The sequence below is a fragment of the Anopheles funestus genome, chromosome 3RL (genome assembly GCF_943734845.2).
Source record: "Anopheles funestus chromosome 3RL, idAnoFuneDA-416_04, whole genome shotgun sequence".
Taxonomy (NCBI): Eukaryota; Metazoa; Arthropoda; class Insecta; order Diptera; family Culicidae; genus Anopheles; species Anopheles funestus.
Genome location: NC_064599.1, coordinates 75,013,807 through 75,033,378, shown reverse-complemented (window position 1 = coordinate 75,033,378; position 19,572 = coordinate 75,013,807). Strand labels below are relative to the sequence as shown.

At 35.3% G+C, this 19,572-nt stretch overlaps 1 protein-coding gene and 1 long non-coding RNA gene across 6 annotated transcripts in view; one reads left to right on the top strand and one right to left on the bottom strand.

The window, feature by feature from the left end:
* LOC125766958 (proteoglycan 4) overlaps window positions 1–19,572 on the bottom strand; it is a 141,359-nt gene that overhangs the window by 48,679 nt on the left and 73,108 nt on the right. For 4 of the 5 annotated variants that reach the window (XM_049433091.1, XM_049433090.1, XM_049433093.1 and 1 more), the window contains one exon: window positions 7,508–7,544. The exons of the other annotated variant lie outside the window; for it this stretch is intronic. The gene's annotated coding sequence lies outside the window, so the exon portion shown is untranslated. The remainder of the gene's footprint in view (window positions 1–7,507; window positions 7,545–19,572) is intronic. 5 annotated transcript variants of the gene reach the window in all.
* LOC125767118 (uncharacterized) lies at window positions 10,654–18,970 on the top strand. The gene is made up of 4 exons (XR_007418735.1): window positions 10,654–10,825; window positions 15,295–16,009; window positions 17,431–17,808; window positions 18,524–18,970. It is a non-coding gene; the product is annotated as an uncharacterized LOC125767118 (long non-coding RNA).

Here is a 19,572-nt window from a genome sequence, read left to right as displayed (position 1 = left end):
CGAGTACTGCATCATGCTATCAAATCATTTGCTGTCAGCTCGAGGGGCCTTAAATCACCATTCTTGTGCAGTTCTTGCAGTCATGGAAATCAAACAGTAAATGCCAACCTGGCAAAAATAAATTGATCGATATTGTTTTCATTTTATCGTGTTAAGTAAACGCTGTGAAACTGTTGTTAACTAATTCATAAAGAAAATAAATCAGTTTGACGTAGTTGGAAGACTATTGAACTCTTGAAGGTTTTTAATAATTTTGAAGGAAGGTCATGGGAAAATTACAATGTAAAAAATAATGTTTTATTCTTCAAACTGTGCACCAACATAGAAAAAAAATAATACAAGACAAGACTTAAAATATTAATTTATCAAAATCTAAGAAATAAGATGAAATAATTTCATTAATTTATTTACTTTTGGATACGATCGGGTGTTTTTTTCTTCTACTTTTGGACTTATTTGTTTTCATATATCATTTTCATAATCATGACTGGGTTGTGTCGGTAAAAAATGGAAACACCAAAAAAATGAAGGAAGCTATTAGATTAAAGTTTTATTTTACTTCAAACATTTTATTCCGATCTATTTTAAACTTTAGTATACATAATTTTTTTTTTATAGCGGTTAGGTCATATAAAGAATTATAATAAAAAAGACAGTAGAAAATAAAAAGAAAAAATAGCAATAAAATGAATATGGAAAATATTTCAACAAATTAAGGACTTGCATGAGTTTCAAAAGTAGTTATGAAATTAGAAAGTTTAATGTAAAATTCTTTTTCGTTATCTTTTCTTTGTTGTAAATATGTGCAAAAGTTAACAAAAAAATACACTAAATCATTAAAATTATTGATTTATTATTCTACTTTCATCAACATTTCGTTCATACAGTTCTGTACTATTACTCAACCTTTCTTTGTCCTCTACATAAATCCATAACTCCTTGTAAAAATTATACGTATCTCCACTTAAGCAATAATCACCATCTTAAAAATGATGATATTGAGCCAGTACCCCCCATTATTAAATCAAAACAACGTGTAAGGTTTTCTCTTTCGGTTTGAAGTGATATAGAGAAGCAAACCGAAAGTGCACTCGGTTCAGTTTTCAATAGCAAAACATCAAGTACTCGGCACTCGGAAAATCTCCCAATACGTTCCATGCAAAACCATTCGCCTGTTCAACACTTCATTAGAAAAGCCACAAACACGCATAAAAGACCTCGGCACAGAAACTCGGGGCACCCGACCAACTACTCGGTAGCAATGCCAAGGTAAATATCGTTCCGTGCATCAACAGTGCAGCATCTCGTTTCGGGCGAAAGTAAATTGATCCCACTGCGGTTGCCATCGGTGCGCACACCACACATACGCTCTGGTGCCATTTTTGTCGGCATGAGATGCGATTTCGATTTCGGTGGCCATCGATAATAATTGGAACATCCGCACGTGCGCTATGCCTGCCTACGAGTGCGGGGCACCTGCATGTGGGAAGATGACGTACTACAGGCGCAACACAGCATTCTGACAAGCGACGCACGTGAGACCGAAATGCCAGGGGTAAGGGATTTCGCGAAAACTGGGTCGCAGTACAATTGTTTCGTACGGCTGTAACCTTGCTGTCAGGGGGAAGTGTGTTATTACAATCTCAACAGCAGTGGCGGCACACACACGCGCTGTAGATCAATAACGTTGTTGAGAAGTAGGTGATCCTTCTTTTTTTCTTTGCAAGTGCGTCTCTCATCAACGATTGACAATTGGTTGCTTCGCAGAAGGGTAAAGCAATAGATGATTGTTGTGTTTGAATGGGGAATGAGTCAGACAATAGTTTCGCAGTGCTATTTCAGTGAGAAATTCTTTTCGAATTCTTTGTAAAAGTGGTATTTTCTATGATGCGTTAGGAATTTAAGATGAAAAATTGAAGTACACTCAACTAGGCTGAAAAAAGAATGCCAAAGTATTAATGAACTTAGAAAAATCGTACTCCGTTTCAAAGCCATTCTGTAGAGATTGTCATTGTTATCTGCATTACCGCAGATAATCAATTGCATCATCAAACCATTTCCTCTTTCAATGGTGTTGTAATGATAATCCTTTTTAGATGCTTTGAAATTCGTTCGCAAGGAATAGAAAGGGTCACAAACAAAGTTAAAACTAGATTTCTTGTTTCACTTTGTTTGAAGTAGTTTATGTGATGGTAAGTATTGTGAGCTTTTATTTTGTGGTTTTTCTTTTCATCCTAGATAAGTTATTATATTGAAATAATAGAGCAATGCTTTCAATATTGATTGAAATTGATATTGAGAATCCAAAACCTTTGTATTACTCAAAACAAAAAACTTGGTCATAAAAGATTCTAAATAGTTTTCATTTAAAAATAATATATTATGAATAATAATATTTTTATAACATTCTAAGCTAAAACTGAAAAGAAGTGCAACAATAAAAGCGATTAAAAAAATAACTTTATTAAAAGATTCATTTGCAATGTTACGCGCTTTATCTTCGCTTTAAGTATTACTTCCAGAAACTCAATATACTATATAATTTATTCTTCATTCTCTTTCCAACAAAATGAGACACATCTTGCTAACAAAAGAAACACGTTACTGGGCTATTCATAACGCAAAGTAATGAAGCTCACTCTGCGACACTTTGTTCGAAAACGGTTTTTTTTTGTGCGAAATAGTGTCGGAAATGAGATAATTTTACAACGATGGATGATCCTCAGACAAGTCTCATCAGCTACCAATGAAGTTGATGGAAAGATGTTCTGCTTGCCTGTGTTTTTACCGTTCAGTCAATAATGCATCCATCACGGGTTCTTGCATTTTTATGGCAGAAAAATCGAAGAAGTATCCTTTTCTTTATGCGAGCTCACTTGACGGTGACATACGGAGCCATAAATTTTTCCCATCAATACTGATGATGAGTTTTCTTTTTTATTATTGAACATTGCTAGTTATCGGTTTCATGCACAAATGGATTAGTTCTTTCCGTAGAGCTGCCGCTCTTCATCAAATAAATAGAAAAGTGGATGATGCGCTGATGCTAGTACTTCAGTGTAAAGTTAATTTAATTTCTACTTTAGCTTCATATTTTTGCATAAACAAACTACAAACATTAGAAAAATAGAGGGAGGTATATTTAAAAAAAAAAAAAACGTGAAAAAATCACTTTGTTTTACTCAACGGCGAAATAAACAAATCGTACCAAAATATTAATAGAATAAATTTGCAGTTTTATTTGGTTTCCGTTCGTTTAGTGATTTATTTTTTCGCATGAGTAAAAACATTCAGTCCAGAAATCAACAACAAAACTATAATTGCATTTGTTTTAAAATGCAAATATTCAGACTCATTTTTGTTTAACTTTTTGAATTTCATCACCACCCGGGGATAATTTCATACTCGGGTTGGTTTTCAAGAGTATTGACAAATGATTCTATTCAAACATTGCGGATGTTAGAAACTTATACCGAGTTTTATAAACCACTTCGAATCGTTTTTTTTCTTGTTATTCAATAAATAAAATACGTCACAAAACGGATTGATGAACAACGAATATTGATTATTTTTTCAACGTTAATCAAACATTTTTATTAATGTTAATTTTTTTGTTATATAAGCTTTTTAAACATTTCATTTACGTTTTTCTATTAAAATCTATTGACAGATTAAATAGAGTACCAGCATCATGTTCCTGTTTTGATAGCTTATTAAATATTTTGCAATTAACTTTTCAAGTGCATTTCATATCATTTTTTTTAGAATAACATTTTCTCCTTCAAAAGGGTAAAACCAACAAACATCTAATTAATTATGTTCATAAATATCAAAAGCCCAAAATGCCTTCATCTTCTCAACAGGCAAAAGTGCAAAATAAACATAATATTTTAGCACTGTTTCATTTTCCGGAAGTTTACAAAACGCCTCGCCACCTAAACACCACCCCCCGTTGGGAGACTTAATTATGTGCATACATATTTTCCATAATCTACACCATTACGAGCACAAGTTTATTATCTCTTCAACATCTTGACCGCCGCTGGTTTTTAGGGATGCTTTCGAAAGAATGTTTCGGTGCTGTTAATATGAATAAATAAAAACTCACAACGCTATGGCACTCGATGGTGTCTAATAAGAGATCAAAATTAATGCACTAAGTGTTGTTGGGAAGGTTCGTTTTCTTCTAGTGCACTCGTACTAAACACAATGCTTTTGACCAATTCTAAACCCAACCATTTCAGGTAAAGAATAACTTGAGCTTCTAACCGAGAAAAAGTAAACGTCCGACAACTCCGTTTACTACTTTTACTCGGAAAAAATAAACCCCAATCCTTCTATCCCTCACAGAAACTTATCGCCCTAAAAGCATGGAAAGCAAAAATTAAATTAAAACTCATAAAGTGTGCACTAAGCCTCGGGCCATGGATTAAAAGATGCTTCGCACGAAGCCGATTCACCCTTGCAGGCTTATGGTAGCTCCTGAAGGATTTTACTCCATTCCAGCCCGTCATTAGCACCTGAGTATGTGTACGTGCACACGTATTTCTTCGTTAAAGTCAGTCATAAATTGCGAAGGGTTTTGGCTTTTCGTACCCTTTTCCTTGTGGCAAAAGTAACACACACACACCCCGAAGTGAAGCCAAAGGGCATCTTCTCACTTCGCTTACTAACAGCGGAGCATTAATGCGAATATCTGCTAAACCGTTTATAGTGCACGTCCAAAATGGTGGCCCGGGACATGGGGAGGGTTATGGGAAAGAAAATTCCAATTAAACCTTTTTACGCCGTATAAAGCTTACCCAGATCATTTGCCCTCCCCCGTTCCCCCTAGCTGGAATCCAATTATTTGAATCTTAAGCTTTACTTAGTCCGAGAATTCTGTCGGGAATTTGATACGGCCAAAAAGGGATCACGCGACACCGTTTAACCATTTTGATCCTGCCAACCAAATTTTGCGTTTCCGTGCAAATATCTCGAGAAAAACTGGTGTGTTTTTTTAAATGAATAAAATTAAATCACAACTACAAATGGCAAAATGGGATAATGCGATGTTGCACAAACACTTTTGCCGTGGTTAACTCAATTAGTTGAATGTACCTTTTGCCAATACAAATGGGATAATTAGTAAAGCGTCATTTCTATTTTTAATTTTTCCATTGTATTTTTCAGGATATTGTTGCAATATTATTATTTTTTGTCAAAACAGTTATTGTTAATGTTTTATTTTATCTTACAAATCTTACAAATCTTTTTTTCTTAAAAAAATATATGATAAGCTAGATCATTACCAAAATATTATAAACCATTTTGGTTTTAATCATTTAAAAAAAAATTCTTCTTCATCTTCTTAATCTGCGAGATGTCTGTGACCTCCTCTGATCAGTGCAACCTCTATTTCACAGTCCATATTCAGAGACTTGCCTATCTCTAAGTTTGCCTTTCGACTTCTGAGAGTCATATTGACATTAGATTATTTGTTTGATTTATGATTATTTGGCCTTTTGAATTCTTATCAAATCCTAGCTTATTAAAAAATATTTAACTACACTTGAATTTTTATTTTCTTACAGAAAACAAAACTCTAACCACTTTGAAGACATTTTTTATACAAAAGCTTCAAGGCATCGAAAAATCTTCGATACCTGTGTGAGGATCAAAAGGAATACCTTTATCGCAAAACATTCACAGTAACATTGAAAGCCAATCAGCAAATGCAGAATTATCTCCATAGCAATCATCTTCTCCACTACTCGCTGTACCGTTACCACCACCCACCGTAGTCCACTGCATCCTTCCGGAAACATATCAATCATATCGTAAATCTTCCCATGTGCGTTCATTAAATATACTCGAGCACATCGGGTACGATGCTTCACCGAGGGAGACAGCGGTGGAATATAAAATGTTTACCATCAATTATGGCTTACGGTACAGCATCCATCAGCATTAATTTGGGGCGTTATCGATGGTTACTGTGCGTGCCCGTATACACACGCGCGCACAAATACACCCCACAAATCCGATACAAATCCTATGGGAACCACCTGTCCAGGTGGGGAAAGGATGGAAGTTGGATCGTTGGCAAACGGGGAAGATTTCCTTGTGGTGAATTACAATTGTAAATTTCGCTCACTGCCTTTTCGTCTATATCGTTCACGTTATCAGGACGTTATATCGATAGTGCCGATGGAAAGCATATTCGAGACTCTTCCCGAGAAGGTGTAAGCTAATGGTAAAGCCGAAGTGAGTGTAGCTGCCTGAAGAATAATTAAATGGAAGAGCTCCTTTCGGATTACTTCTGGGAAAGAGGCGACGTATATTGATTTTTGTGAAGGATTTTTTTTTGTGAAGGATTAAAGATAGACTAACTATTGATTCATGAACAATAATGGAATGGAATGGGCGGCCCGGTGGTGCATGTGATAAACGGCGCCAGTCCACACGGCCGGACCGGGTTCAAATCCCATCCGGACCGTCCCCCCGTAGCAAGGACTGACTATCCGGCTACGTGGTAAAAATAAGTCTAGTAAGCCAGAAATGGCCGGCGTGTCCTGTAAGGTCGTTAAAGCCAAGAAGAGAATGGAATGGAAATCGATCAATGGAATAAAGGTCTAATGGTACAGAACACACAAAAGGTTACATGTTTAAAGTAAACAGTACTTTTTGTTTTGGATCACTTCGAATTGATATATAAATTACAACAATGTCGATCACATCTAATGCAGATAGCGAGATAATGCATCAATCATTTAAAACAATAGTCATACATAATTAATTTTCATTACACATGTTTAACATTCCAGTATCAAATACAGAAAGAGGATGAAAAATAAACGAACTTGCCGTGTTGTTCTAGTAATTAAATAATTCACATAATTAATTCCAGTAACGAAGTGCATCACTTTTGAATTTATAAAACTACAATGGCACATAAAAATATGTTTTGATGTTTTAATTTTATATAAAAAATTACAACTCACACTACAATCTGTCAGTAAACTTTTTTTTAACGAAAACACTGACAGTCGCAAGGCAATTATCACAATGTACTTATTTTTCTCACAATTTCAACCTCTACATTCATCTTCTTCACTCTCAGCGTTAAATGCACTTCAGACGTGTCCTCTTCAAAACTTCTTCACAAAGACGATCTTTCAGAACCAAACTTCAAACGAGTACTGATCAAAGATTGGAGTGATATTCAATTTGAGAGTGTCGCTTCCGGCTAAGAAACATCCCCGCACTGTTGGGAATTCTCATCAAGTTCCGCCCTGGAAGGTCGTTGAAATGTTGTCCCCAAGCAGTCATAGCATGATTCACTCTTGACCATTTCTCATATGATCTAGTCTGAAGATCAATGTTAATATCAATGATTCATAGAATGTGAAACCAAGAGCGGTGAAACCTTTTTTTTTTACAAAAAAATCTAAACTTCCTGCGTATGCAACACAGCTGAGGCAAAGTTACTCATATAGCAAAAATTTTGCTTGGGAAAGATACATACCGTTTAAGTTTTATTTCCTCACAGAACGTTCAACAATCTGTAAACGAAAATGGAAAAAAACGAAAGTTATAAAGCAAATATAATTTTTACCTTGACAATATTTGCAACCAGATCGAGTGAAAGCTTCCAAGTTGATTATTTATTTACTTATCAAAAAGCCCCCCGAAAGCAATCGTTGACATTTCCCATCCCGCAAGTGTCTTTCACATGACAAATTAGGATCATTTCCAGCAAACTCTCCTTTTTCGACCGTAAATGGGTACCGGACCGGAGTGTGTATGTGTGTGTTACGATCCAATTCGATCCCCCCGCGCTCGAATCCAATATTCCTTTAGCAATACGTAAACGAAATGTTGGGCTTTTACCATTCAAACGTCATTTTTCTTACTGAGAAGGGTGACAGCGGTAATCAGAGCGGTGGGGTTGTGTGTGCCCGTGACGGCCAAACATCAGCGACAGTGAACAATTTCACGATTCATTGACATTTTACCCTCCCAGTGAGAGCGGTTCCCTCCGTCATCCATCTTCCATCGGGCAGTGTGTCATTGTGAAGAACATACCAAAATGGACGTATAAGATACAGTATGGTGCAGTATTGTTTGTTTTTACTTTTTCTGGATGGATTTATTGGCGGACGGTTTAGTTGGGCCTGATGGAGGAGCCAGACTTGATGTGCGTTAACGACGTAATTGAATTGCGAAAACATGCCACAACGCACAAAACATGCGATTTGTGGCTATGATTAATGTGACATTTACGAACAAAGGCCAGGACGCGAACGTTTCCTGTACTATACAATTCTTCAACAACCAATCTATTCTTATTTAGAATGAAATTCCCCAATATCAGAACATATTGCTCATGAAAAAGAAAAACTCACCAAAGAATACAAAACATGTGCAACGGACAGAAATGAACAAAAAAACATCTTTCCCATATGCAACAGCACGAATAAACGTATGGCACGATGGCTGGGAAGACATGGTGCAGTCTCACCATATGACAAGCAACATGCCACCGACAGCTTACTAGAGATGAGAATGACAACTCTTTTTAGTGAGCTAACTCAGAGCGAATGAGTCGTTATTATGAGTCAGCTCGTTTAACGACTCATTTCGGAGTCATAAAAAAACCCAACATACACGTATAAGTTAAGGTTCGGTCATTTTACTCACTCATGAGTGTAAGCAAGTAGCTGTGGTGAGTCGAATGGCAAAAAGAGTGAATACGTGAGTAGAAAGGAAAATGTGCGAGTGAGTTGAACGAAAATGTGCGATTTTTTATTATTTTTTATTTTTTCTTTTATTTAAAGCATTATTTGAGTGAAAAGAAACTTATTTCAATCAATTGGCATTAAAATAAATCAATTTAATTTTTGTTGCAAAATTTCCCAAAAAAAACGTAAGGGGTAAGCCTTATGAAATTTTCGAGTTGAAAATTTTTTGTAAATTTTTTTCTGATTTTATATTCTGTTTTTAATTTAAAGCATTATTTGAGTGAAAAGAAACTTATTGCAACAAATTCGCAATAAAATATATCACATTTAAAAATTTTGCTGAATTGCAGAAAAATGAGGAACATTTTACATTTTCTCAAACAGGGTAAGGAACTTGGTTCCTCGCATAACTTCTGGCACAGACATCTGAGGGCATGGCCGTCCAAGAAGAAAATTTAGCCATTGATGCCATCTATCGACCACAGGCAAAGATTGGAGATCCGTTAGATACCGACCGAGTTATAGGCAAAATTTGGTGCAAAAATGAAGAAAATTTTACATTTTCTCAAACAGGGTAAGGAACTTGGATCCTCGCATAACTTCTGGCACAGACATCTGAGGGCATGGCCGTCCAAGAAGAAAATGTAGCCATTGATGCCATCTATCGACCACAGGCAAATATTGGAGATCCGTTAGATATCGACCGAGTTATAGGCAAAATTTGGTGCAAAAATGAGGAAAATTTTACATTTTCTCAAACAGGGTAAGGAACTTGGTTCCTCGCATAACTTCTGGCACAGTCATCTGAGGGCATGGCCGTCCACGAAGAAAATGTAGCCATTGATGCCATCTATCGACCACAAGTTAAAGATTGGCGATCCGTTGGATACCGACCGAGTTATAGGCAAAACATGGTGCGAAAATGGGCCTTACTGGATTGACAAGTTTATAGATTTTTTCAATTTTTTTCATTATTTTTTACCTTTTTTTAATTTAAAGCATTGTTTGAGTGAAAAGGAACCCATTGCAACAATTTCGCATTAAAATAAAACAAATTTTTAAATTTTGCTAAATTTCTCAAAAAAATGGCAAGGGGTACCCCTTATGAAATTTTCGAGTGGAAAATTTTTTTGAAATTTTTTTCTGATTTTTTATTCTTTTTTTAATTTAAAGCAATATTTGAGTGAAAAGAAACTTATTGCAACAAATTCGCAATAAAATATATCACATTTAAAAATTTTGCTGAATTGCAGAAAAATGAGGAACATTTTACATTTTCTCAAACAGGGTAAGGAACTTGGTTCCTCGCATAACTTCTGGCACAGACATCTGAGGGCATGGCCGTCCAAGAAGAAAATGTAGCCATTGATGCCATCTATCGACCACAGGCAAATATTGGAGATCCGTTGGATATCGACCGAGTTATAGGCAAAATTTGGTGCAAAAATGAGGAAAATTTTACATTTTCTCAAACAGGGTAAGGAACTTGGTACCTCGCATAACTTCTGGCACAGTCATCTGAGAAAATGGCCGTCCACGAAGAAAATGTAGCCATTGATGCCATCTATCGACCACAGGTTAAAGATTGGCGATCCGTTGGATACCGACCGAGTTATAGGCAAAACTTGGTGCGAAAATGGGCCTTACTGGATTGACAAATTTATAGATTTTTTCAAATTTTTTCATTATTTTTTACCTTTTTTTAATTTAAAGCATTGTTTGAGTGAAAAGGAACCCATTGCAACAATTTCGCATTAAAATAAAACAAATTTTTAAATTTTGCTAAATTTCTCAAAAAAATGGCAAGGGGTACCCCTTATGAAATTTTCGAGTGGAAAATTTTTTTGAAATTTTTTTCTGATTTTTTATTCTTTTTTTAATTTAAAGCAATATTTGAGTGAAAAGAAACTTATTGCAACAAATTCGCAATAAAATATATCACATTTAAAAATTTTGCTGAATTGCAGAAAAATGAGGAACAATTTACATTTTCTCAAACAGGGTAAGGAACTTGGTTCCTCGCATAACTTCTGGCACAGACATCTGAGGACATGGCCGTCCAAGAAGAAAATGTAGCCATTGGTGCCATCTATCGACCACAAGTTAAAGATTGGCGATCCGTTAGATATCGACCGAGTTATAGGCAAAATTTGGAGCAATAATGAAGAAAATTTTACATTTTCTCAAACAGGGTATGGAACTTGGTTCCTCGAATAACTTCTGGCACAGACATCTGAGGGCATGGCCGTCCAAGAAGAAAATGTAGCCATTGATACCATCTATCGAATACAGGCAAAGATTGGAGATCCGTTAGATACCGACCGAGTTATAGGCAAAATTTGGTGCAAAAATGAGGAAAATTTTACATTTTCTCAAACAGGGTAAGGAACTTGGTTCCTCGCATAACTTCTGGCACAGTCATCTGATGGCATGGCCGTCCACGAAGAAAATGTAGCCATTGGTGTCATCTATCGACCACAGGTTAAAGATTGGCGATCTGTTGGATACCGACCGAGTTATAGGCAAAACTTGGTGCGAAAATGGGCCTTACTGGATTGACAAATTTATAGATTTTTTCAATTTATTTCATTATTTTTTACCTTTTTTTAATTTAAAGCATTGTTTGAGTGAAAAGGAACCCATTGCAACAATTTCGCATTAAAATAAAACAAATTTTTAAATTTTGCTAAATTTCTCAAAAAAATGGCAAGGGGTACCCCTTATGAAATTTTCGAGTGGAAAATTTTTTTGAAATTTTTTTCTGATTTTTTATTCTTTTTTTTAATTTAAAGCAATATTTGAGTGAAAAGAAACTTATTGCAACAAATTCGCAATAAAATATATCACATTTAAAAATTTTGCTGAATTGCAGAAAAATGAGGAACATTTTACATTTTCTCAAACAGGGTAAGGAACTTGGTTCCTCGCATAACTTCTGGCACAGACATCTGAGGGCATGGCCGTCCAAGAAGAAAATGTAGCCATTGGTGCTATCTACCGACCACAAGTTAAAGATTGGCGATCCGTTAGATATCGACAGAGTTATAGGCAAAATTTGGTGCAAAAATGAGGAAAATTTTACATTTTCTCAAACAGGGTAAGGAACTTGGTTCCTCGCATAACTTCTGGCACAGTCATCTGAGGGCATGGCCGTCCACGAAGAAAATGTAGCCATTGATGCCATCTATCGACCACAGGTTAAAGATTGGCGATCCGTTGGATACCGACCGAGTTATAGGCAAAACTTGGTGCGAAAATGGGCCTTACTGGATTGACAAATTTATAGATTTTTTCAATTTTTTTCATTATTTTTTACCTTTTTTTAATTTAAAGCATTGTTTGAGTGAAAAGGAACCCATTGCAACAAATTCGCATTAAAATAAAATAAATTTTTAAATTTTGCAAAATTTCTCAAAAAAATGGCAAGGGGTACCCCTTATGAAATTTTCGAGTGGAAAATTTTTTTGAAATTTTCTTCTGATTTTTTATTCTTTTTTTAATTTAAAGCAATATTTGAGTGAAAAGAAACTTATTGCAACAAATTCGCAATAAAATATATCACATTTAAAAATTTTGCTGAATTGCAGAAAAATGAGGAACATTTTACATTTTCTTAAACAGGGTAAGGAACTTGGTTCCTCGCATAACTTCTGGCACAGACATCTGAGGGCATGGCCGTCCAAGAAGAAAATGTAGCCATTGATGCCATCTATCGACCACAGGCAAAGATTGGCGATCCGTTGGATACCGACCGAGTTATAGGCAAAACATGGTGCGAAAATGGGCCTTACTGGATTGACAAATTTATAGATTTTTTCAATTTTTTTCATTATTTTTTACCTTTTTTTAATTTAAAGCATTGTTTGAGTGAAAAGGAACCCATTGCAACAATTTCGCATTAAAATAAAACAAATTTTTAAATTTTTCAAAAAAATGGCAAGGGGTACCCCTTATGAAATTTTCGAGTGGAAAATTTTTTTGAAATTTTTTTCTGATTTTTTATTCTTTTTTTAATTTAAAGCAATATTTGAGTGAAAAGAAACTTATTGCAACAAATTCGCAATAAAATATATCACATTTAAAAATTTTGCTGAATTGCAGAAAAATGAGGAACATTTTACATTTTCTCAAACAGGGTAAGGAACTTGGTTCCTCGAATAACTTCTGGCACAGACATCTGAGGGCATGGCCGTCCAAGAAGAAAATGTATTTATTGATGCCATCTATCGACCACAAGTAAAAGATTGGCGATCCGTTAGATACCGACAGAGTTATAGGCAAAATTTGGTGCAAAAATGAGGAAAATTTTACATTTTCTCAAACAGGGTAAGGAACTTGGTTCCTCGCATAACTTCTGGCACAGTCATCTGAGGGCATGGCCGTCCACGAAGAAAATGTAGCCATTGATGCCATCTATCGACCACAGGTTAAAGATTGGCGATCCGTTGGATACCGACCGAGTTATAGGCAAAACATGGTGCGAAAATGGGCCTTACTGGATTGACAAATTTATAGATTTTTTCAATTTTTTTCATTATTTTTTACCTTTTTTTAATTTAAAGCATTGTTTGAGTGAAAAGGAACCCATTGCAACAATTTCGCATTAAAATAAAACAAATTTTTAAATTTTGCTAAATTTCTCAAAAAAATGGCAAGGGGTACCCCTTATGAAATTTTCGAGTGGAAAATTTTTTTGAAATTTTTTTCTGACTTTTTATTCTTTTTTTAATTTAAAGCAATATTTGAGTGAAAAGAAACTTATTGCAACAAATTCGCAATAAAATATATCACATTTAAAAATTTTGCTGAATTGCAGAAAAATGAGGAACATTTTACATTTTCTCTAACAGGGTAAGGAACTTGGTTCCTCGAATAACTTCTGGCACAGACATCTGAGGGCATGGCCGTCCAAGAAGAAAATGTATTTATTGATGCCATCTATCGACCACAAGTAAAAGATTGGCGATCCGTTAGATACCGACAGAGTTATAGGCAAAATTTGGTGCAAAAATGAGGAAAATTTTACATTTTCTCAAACAGGGTATGGAACTTGGTTCCTCGCATAACTTCTGGCACAGTCATCTGAGGGCATGGCCGTCCACGAAGAAAATGTAGCCATTGATGCCATCTATCGACCACAGGTTAAAGATTGGCGATCCGTTGGATACCGACCGAGTTATAGGCAAAACATGGTGCGAAAATGGGCCTTACTGGATTGACAAATTTATAGATTTTTTCAAATTTTTTCATTATTTTTTACCTTTTTTTAATTTAAAGCATTGTTTGAGTGAAAAGGAACCCATTGCAACAATTTCGCATTAAAATAAAACAAATTTTTAAATTTTGCTAAATTTCTCAAAAAAATGGCAAGGGGTACCCCTTATGAAATTTTCGAGTGAAAAATTTTTTTGAAATTTTTTTCTGATTTTTTATTCTTTTTTTAATTTAAAGCAATATTTGAGTGAAAAGAAACTTATTGCAACAAATTCGCAATAAAATATATCACATTTAAAAATTTTGCTGAATTGCAGAAAAATGAGGAACATTTTACATTTTCTCAAACAGGGTAAGGAACTTGGTTCCTCGAATAACTTCTGGCACAGACATCTGAGGGCATGGCCGTCCAAGAAGAAAATGTATTTATTGATGCCATCTATCGACCACAAGTAAAAGATTGGCGATCCGTTAGATACCGACAGAGTTATAGGCAAAATTTGGTGCAAAAATGAGGAAAATTTTACATTTTCTCAAACAGGGTAAGGAACTTGGTTCCTCGCATAACTTCTGGCACAGTCATCTGAGGGCATGGCCGTCCACGAAGAAAATGTAGCCATTGATGCCATCTATCGACCACAAGTTAAAGATTGGCGATCCGTTGGATACCGACCGAGTTATAGGCAAAACATGGTGCGAAAATGGGCCTTACTGGATTGACAAATTTATAGATTTTTTCAATTTTTTTCATTATTTTTTACCTTTTTTTAATTTAAAGCATTGTTTGAGTGAAAAGGAACCCATTGCAACAATTTCGCATTAAAATAAAACAAATTTTTAAATTTTGCAAAATTTCTCAAAAAAATGGCAAGGGGTACCCCTTATGAAATTTTCGAGTGGAAAATTTTTTTGAAATTTTTTTCTGATTTTTTATTCTTTTTTTAATTTAAAGCAATATTTGAGTGAAAAGAAACTTATTGCAACAAATTCGCAATAAAATATATCACATTTAAAAATTTTGCTGAATTGCAGAAAAATGAGGAACATTTTACATTTTCTCAAACAGGGTAAGGAACTTGGTTCCTCGAATAACTTCTGGCACAGACATCTGAGGGCATGGCCGTCCAAGAAGAAAATGTATTTATTGATGCCATCTATCGACCACAAGTAAAAGATTGGCGATCCGTTAGATACCGACAGAGTTATAGGCAAAATTTGGTGCAAAAATGAGGAAAATTTTACATTTTCTCAAACAGGGTAAGGAACTTGGTTCCTCGCATAACTTCTGGCACAGTCATCTGAGGGCATGGCCGTCCACGAAGAAAATGTAGCCATTGATGCCATCTATCGACCACAGGTTAAAGATTGGCGATCCGTTGGATACCGACCGAGTTATAGGCAAAACATGGTGCGAAAATGGGCCTTACTGGATTGACAAATTTATAGATTTTTTCAATTTTTTTCATTATTTTTTACCTTTTTTTAATTTAAAGCATTGTTTGAGTGAAAAGGAACCCATTGCAACAATTTCGCATTAAAATAAAACAAATTTTTAAATTTTGCTAAATTTCTCAAAAAAATGGCAAGGGGTACCCCTTATGAAATTTTCGAGTGGAAAATTTTTTTGAAATTTTTTTCTGATTTTTTATTCTTTTTTTAATTTAAAGCAATATTTGAGTGAAAAGAAACTTATTGCAACAAATTCGCAATAAAATATATCACATTTAAAATTTTTGCTGAATTGCTGAAAAATGAGGAAAATTTTACATTTTCTCAAACAGGGTAAGGAACTTGGTTCCTCGCATAACTTCTGGCACAGACATCTGAGGGCATGACCGCCCAAGAAGAAAATGTAGCCATTGGTGCCATCTATCGACCACAGGTTAAAGATTGGAGATCCGTTAGATACCGACCGAGTTATAGGCAAAATTTGGTGCAAAAATGAGGAAAATTTTACATTTTCTCAAACAGGGTAAGGAACTTGGTTCCTCGCATAACTTCTGGCACAGTCATCTGAGGGCATGGCCGTCCACGAAGAAAATGTAGCCATTGATGCCATCTATCGACCACAGGTTAAAGATTGGCGATCCGTTGGATACCGACCGAGTTATAGGCAAAACTTGGTGCGAAAATGGGCCTTACTGGATTGACAAATTTATAGATTTTTTCAATTTTTTTCATTATTTTTTACCTTTTTTTAATTTAAAGCATTGTTTGAGTGAAAAGGAACCCATTGCAACAATTTCGCATTAAAATAAAACAAATTTTTAAATTTCTCAAAAAAATGGCAAGGGGTACCCCTTATGAAATTTTCGAGTGGAAAATTTTTTTGAAATTTTTTTCTGACTTTTTATTCTTTTTTTTAATTTAAAGCAATATTTGAGTGAAAAGAAACTTATTGCAACAAATTCGCAATAAAATATATCACATTTAAAAATTTTGCTGAATTGCAGAAAAATGAGGAAAATTTTACATTTTCTCAAACAGGGTAAGGAACTTGGTTCCTCGAATAACTTCTGGCACAGACATCTGAGGGCATGGCCGTCCAAGAAGAAAATGTATTTATTGATGCCATCTATCGACCACAAGTAAAAGATTGGCGATCCGTTAGATACCGACAGAGTTATAGGCAAAATTTGGTGCAAAAATGAGGAAAATTTTACATTTTCTCAAACAGGGTAAGGAACTTGGTTCCTCGCATAACTTCTGGCACAGTCCTCTGAGGGCATGGCCGTCCACGAAGAAAATGTAGCCATTGATGCCATCTATCGACCACAGGTTAAAGATTGGCGATCCGTTGGATACCGACCGAGTTATAGGCAAAACATGGTGCGAAAATGGGCCTTACTGGATTGACAAGTTTATAGATTTTTTCAATTTTTTTCATTATTTTTTACCTTTTTTTAATTTAAAGCATTGTTTGAGTGAAAAGGAACCCATTGCAACAATTTCGCATTAAAATAAAACAAATTTTTAAATTTTGCTAAATTTCTCAAAAAAATGGCAAGGGGTACCCCTTATGAAATTTTCGAGTGGAAAATTTTTTTGAAATTTTTTTCTGATTTTTTATTCTTTTTTTAATTTAAAGCAATATTTGAGTGAAAAGAAACTTATTGCAACAAATTCGCAATAAAATATATCACATTTAAAATTTTTGCTGAATTGCTGAAAAATGAGGAAAATTTTACATTTTCTCAAACAGGGTAAGGAACTTGGTTCCTCGCATAACTTCTGGCACAGACATCTGAGGGCATGACCGCCCAAGAAGAAAATGTAGCCATTGGTGCCAACTATCGACCACAGGTTAAAGATTGGAGATCCGTTAGATACCGACCGAGTTATAGGCAAAATTTGGTGCAAAAATGAGGAAAATTTTACATTTTCTCAAACAGGGTAAGGAACTTGGTTCCTCGCATAACTTCTGGCACAGACATCTGAGGGCATGGCCGTCCAAGAAGAAAATGTAGCCATTGATGCCATCTATCGACAACAGGCAAAGATTGGAGATCCGTTAGATACCGACCGAGTTATAGGCAAAACTTGGTGCAAAAATGAGGAAAATTTTACATTTTCTCAAACAGGGTAAGGAACTTGGTTCCTCGCATAACTTCTGGCACAGACATCTGAGGACATGGCCGTCCACGAAGAAAATGTAGCCATTGGTGCCATCTATCGACCACAGGCAAAGATTGGAGATCCGTTAGATACCGACAGAGTTATAGGCAAAACTTGGTGCAAAAATGAGGAAAATTTTACATTTTCTCAAACAGGGTAAGGAACTTGGTTCCTCGCATAACTTCTGGCACAGTCATCTGAGGGCATAGCCGTCCACGAAGAAAATGTAGCCATTGATGCCATCTATCGACCACAGGTTAAAGATTGGCGATCCGTTGGATACCGACCGAGTTATAGGCAAAATTTGGTGCGAAAATGGGCCTTACTGAATTGACAAATTTATAGATTTTTTCAATTTTTTTCATTATTTTTTACCTTTTTTTAATTTAAAGCATTGTTTGAGTGAAAAGGAACCCATTGCAACAATTTCGCATTAAAATAAAACAAATTTTTAAATTTTGCTAAATTTCTCAAAAAAATGGCAAGGGGTACCCCTTATGAAATTTTCGAGTGGAAAATTTTTTTGAAATTTTTTTCTGATTTTTTATTCTTTTTTTAATTTAAAGCAATATTTGAGTGAAAAGAAACTTATTGCAACAAATTCGCAATAAAATATATCACATTTAAAAATTTTGCTGAATTGCAGAAAAATAAGGAACATTTTACATTTTCTTAAACAGGGTAAGGAACTTGGTTCCTCGCATAACTTCTGGCACAGACATCTGAGGGCATGGCCGTCCAAAAAGAAAATGTAGCCATTGGTGCCATCTACCGACCACAAGTTAAAGATTGGCGATCCGTTAGATATCGACCGAGTTATAGGCAAAACTTGGTGCAATAATGAAGAAAATTTTACATTTTCTCAAACAGGGTAAGGAACTTGGTTCCTCGCATAACTTCTGGCACAGACATCTGAGGGCATGGCCGTCCAAGAAGAAAATGTAGCCATTGATGCCATCTATCGACAACAGGCAAAGATTGGAGATCCGTTAGATACCGACCGAGTTATAGGCAAAACTTGGTGCAAAAATGAGGAAAATTTTACATTTTCTCAAACAGGGTAAGGAACTTGGTTCCTCGCATAACTTCTGGCACAGACATCTGAGGACATGGCCGTCCACGAAGAAAATGTAGCCATTGGTGCCATCTATCGACCACAGGCAAAGATTGGAGATCCGTTAGATACCGACAGAGTTATAGGCAAAACTTGGTGCAAAAATGAGGAAAATTTTACATTTTCTCAAACAGGGTAAGGAACTTGGTTCCTCGCATAACTTCTGGCACAGTCATCTGAGGGCATAGCCGTCCACGAAGAAAATGTAGCCATTGATGCCATCTATCGACCACAGGTTAAAGATTGGCGATCCGTTGGATACCGACCGAGTTATAGGCAAAATTTGGTGCGAAAATGGGCCTTACTGAATTGACAAATTTATAGATTTTTTCAATTTTTTTCATTATTTTTTACCTTTTTTTTAATTTAAAGCATTGTTTGAGTGAACAGAAACTTATTGCACGAATTCGCATTAAAATAAAACAAATTTTTAAATTTTGCTAAATTTCTCGAAAAAATGGCAAGGGGTAAGCCTTATGAAAATTTCAAGTTGAAAATTTTTTTTAAATTTTTTTGTTATTTTTTATACTTTTCTTCTTTTAAAGCATTATTTGAGTGAAAAAAAAAATATTTCAGCCAAATCTCATTAAAATAAATCTATTTTTAATATTTTATTAAATTACTCAAAAAAATGGTAAGGCTATAGCCTAATTAAATGAAATTTTCCTTTCAACTCACGTATTTTACTCTTTTTGCAACTCGACTCACCACGGCTACATGCTTACACTCATGGGTGAGTAAGTGAAAGAGTCGCTAAAACTCCTCGTGGTGAGTGAACGAAACTCGTTCAATACAACGTTTCAACTCACTATCTCACTCTTACTCACTTTGCACATCTCTACAGCTTACCCCGGTCAAAGGTTAGGTCAAACAGGATTTTGCGATGCACTACCGGTTTTGTGACTT